Source organism: Helianthus annuus, chromosome 3 (genome assembly GCF_002127325.2).
Source record: "Helianthus annuus cultivar XRQ/B chromosome 3, HanXRQr2.0-SUNRISE, whole genome shotgun sequence".
In the NCBI taxonomy this organism is placed as follows: Eukaryota; Viridiplantae; Streptophyta; class Magnoliopsida; order Asterales; family Asteraceae; genus Helianthus; species Helianthus annuus.
The window spans coordinates 101112465-101116646 of NC_035435.2; positions in this window are offsets into that span (position 1 = coordinate 101112465).

Consider the following 4182-nt stretch of genomic DNA (forward strand, 5'->3'; position numbering starts at 1 on the left):
ACGATCATCCGATCGAACGGTCATCCGACTGAACGACCCGTTCCCCGTAGCCTTCAATACTTAAACTGTTTGAATGAAAACTTTGAACTATTAAACTTTCACTCGAACAGTCATCCGATGGAACGGTCATCCATCCGGATGACCATCCGACCGAACGAATTGGATTAATACTACAATGAAAACTTCAAAAGTTGAAACTATCTACAAAACACACCTACTGATCGAATGACCATTCGATCGAATGGTCATCAGTCCGGATGACTATCCGATCGGATGAGGGTCCATCAGATCCAACATGTCATCCGACCGGATGCCCATCCATCCGGATGGCCATCCGACTAGGAAACCTATCCGACACTTTGCACGATTCAACCTTCTGTTTGACGCTTATCTGTTATGTTATAGTCAGGCTAACTCCAGCGCTCCCTTCAATCCAATAGTTGGTGTCGATACTTAGCACCCACTGTGAGTATACTCGATCCATTTTTGTTTTAAACACTTTTGGGATGCAACATGTATTCTATGACACTTGATACTTGAAACTATTTGAAAGTTACTCTATCCACTGTAAACATGAAACTTGATACGTGGAAACTTGAGACTTTTATGCTATGGGAACGTTTAATCCTTGTGTGTAGTTCCGCCTTAACAATGGTAGCGCTATAGAGGTAATGCACCTCCCCGTTAGTCTTTGGGGTATTGTTAGGAGGAGACATTTTTGCTTTCCTTGAGTCTGGGGAAAGCGGTTAACGCATTGGAAACTTGGGCTATCACTTGGACCGCGTTTAATAGCATGGTGAAACTTGTTATATGTGGTTATGTTGGATATGAGTTTTTGGAACGTTTTAAACTATTATACTACAACGTACTCAAACTTGTATATTCGCCAACATTTTGTTGATATATTTTAATACATGTTGCAGGTTGATAGTAGCCGAGGAACAAGAACCAAGCTAGGATTGATGCTTAGAAACTCATATAGTGAAATTCAAGAACTTACTATTTTGATCATTATGTAATTGATACTTTTGTGGTTTGGTGTTTAGACTATGAATTTATGAAATTTGACTAATTATTGTTGAAACTGTAGTGTTATGGAAACTCATGAGCAATCTGAACGCTTAGTGCCGTACCACGATGTTTCTGCCATCGGTTGGGGTGTGATAGAGTAGATCATTCATATTGAAGTTCTTACCTCTAAATTTTATGGACTTTTTTAAAAATTGTTCTTCTCCATCTTTATGTCCATTTCCATCTCTATTTCTAAAATATAAAGATTTTACTACAGTGTATATATAAAGATTGTATCTTAAGTATTTTGATTTGTATCTCAAGCATTTTGTTTGTGCTTTAAGCATGGAAACAAAAAGAAATTAAAAATAATATAGAGATAAAGATAGAGGATAAAAAAAACTTAGAGATAAATTAAAAGAAATATGATTAAATTCTAATGTGAATGCTTAAGTTATGATATTTCATACAATGGTGGAAAGTTGTTGGAAAATTTGGTTGAAGAAAATCTAAAAAACAAATATATTTTTTAGTTTTTCTATTAAATTAAAAATTACCTTAAAAAATTTGAAGCTTTGAGGTATTAAATAATTTAACAAATAATAATATATACATACACATAGATTTAATTTTTCTTCTATCACTCTCAATGGAATGAGAAGTATTAATTTGAAGGAATCTTAATACACATCATTTAAATGCTTTATCATTTCACTTTGCCTTCTATTCAAAGTCAGAGCAACAATAGGCAAACCGTAAATGATCTTTTCTGCCTTCTTACCATTTTTAATGAGCTTGTGGATGTCTAAATATCTTTGAACTCAAAAAAGAATAGCGGCGGGATGTTGCACCAAATAGTGAAAGCCGACCACACCCGAAAAGCCACCGAGCAAGCCGTGAACAAATGTTTCACCGTTTCCTCGAATTCGTCGCAAAAGGGGCACATGACCGTGGTAATATCCACATTCCTTCTTCTTAATTAGTTCTCGTAGGGAGCCTATCCAAATTACCTCTCCAATCCATAATATTACAATTGATGGGTATCCATTTACACCATACGAAATTTGGAAGGTGACAATTCCTTCTATCTACAATCAAAGCCTTTTTGACCGACTTCACCGAGAACCATTCTGGCTATCAACCTTCCAATACCAAGCATCCTTATCATTGGAGAGTCTCAATAAGCTAAGAACCTTGTGACATTCCTTCCATTCCTTAAGTTCCTCATCTAACTCAGGCTCTCTGTGACCCTGCACGTTTTACACAACTCCAAACCAAATAAATGATGCCATCTTTCCATGAAGGGAAGATCACCCACCCAAGTGTCAATCCAAAAACGAATATCAGCCCCATTCTCAACCTTTCCCATGATTAGCCGATTTAACCCCTTCCCAATTAATTTAATTTTGCATATCAACTTCACCATATTTTTCCAATACCCCCTTGTTACCGTTAAGAGGAAGGAAGCTCCTTTGAATGTTCGTACCATGATAAGCTTTCACCAACTGCAATATGTCGTCTTCTATTTATAATAAGATTATACTTTTAAATTAACTTAATATAATATTTCATTAAACATAAACATATGTATCTTAAAATATTATTATGTCAACTATTTGTAATTCTCATTTTGTTCATCAGGTTAATGAAAACATTTATTAACAAGGGCGATAATCAAATATGAAGTTTGATCTTGCTAGAAAAGGTAAGAAGGCATCTTGATCTTACACCTGGAAAAATTGAAAATTAAGGGGGAAATCCCCTTTCATATACTCTATTTCTTTATCCATATATCTTTAACACCCACAATTTCAACCTTTTATTCACTTTCTCTCCCTAGAATTTTTATTTCATAATGCGATTTTCTTCATCAAACAATGGTTCAAACACTCAATCAACGTGTTCTTCAATTTTTTTAAGAAACCTAGTTCAGTTTTATACGATTTCTTATTTTTTCAATTTAACATAATGGGATGGAACATGAGAAATTGGTTGAAACTGTTGGTGCATCCGTCTGTCATCTTCGTCTTGTATCGAGTCTTGTATAGAATTGTTTAGTTTAGACCACGAAATGTTGATTTATCACTAAATGTTAATTTCCCACAAAATGGTGATTTCCCACCAAATGGACATGACACTTTCGTGGGAAATCAGAAAGTGTCATTTCGTGGGAAATCAGGAAATGTCATTTCGTGGGAAATCAGAACTACTATAAATAGGATTGTGATAGTGTCATTTCGTGAGAAATCAGAATTTAGTACCGAAGTGCTGCCGGTATATTCTTGTAACCGTATTCTCTGTCAAATCAATATACAAGAAGATTAAAGTGTGAATCAAGTTGTTTTCAAGTCTATACGTTTGTTTCCGCCTCTCGTATAGATAAGAACTCTTCTGAACGACTCGTTCGGGTCCAAAACCGATCCTTCAAGTGGTATCAGAGCTCAGGAGGAAGAGATCTTGCCAAAACAGCCTGTTTTCATCACGATTTCTGTTTCTACACCATTCTTTTTTCAAAGTTTAAAACTTTTCACGGTTAAAATCGGCCAAATTTCACATATATTGTGCGTAAACATGCTTTAATCAATCCTTAAAAATTTCAGCTTTAAAATCGACCTAAAACTTGCATTTTTCGTGATTCTGCTTGAAATTGCTCGAAGGTTTGATGACGTCAGCAAACAGTTTGGGTCTGATTTCGCTTGAAATCACGTTTTTTTGTCTGATTCCGCTCGAAGTTTACGTTTGATTCCGCTTGTAAGTGAGGTTCCGCTCGAAATCTCGTTTGATTCCGCCTGAAATCGTGATCCCGCTCCAAGAATTGTTTTGATTTCGCTCCAACAGGTTACTTCAGGATTCCGCTTGAATCATTCATGTGATTCCGCTCCAAACATCTGATTTCGCTCGAACATATCGCCTGAAAGACATTTCGCTTGAATTGTCATAGTTTTACAACCCAACACAGACAGATAATCGGTCCAATCATCAATTGAATAACATCAATCTTGTCGGCCAGATTTGAATTGAATTGATTATTTCATATAAAGATGGCCCAATCAAAATTTTTAATCATTGTGTTGTTTTGATTCAAAGTGCGGCCCAATCAGATGCTGCTGAATATCAAATATGTCGGCTGCATGTGATCAGTTTAAAGATGACGACCCATGTCTTGCATAT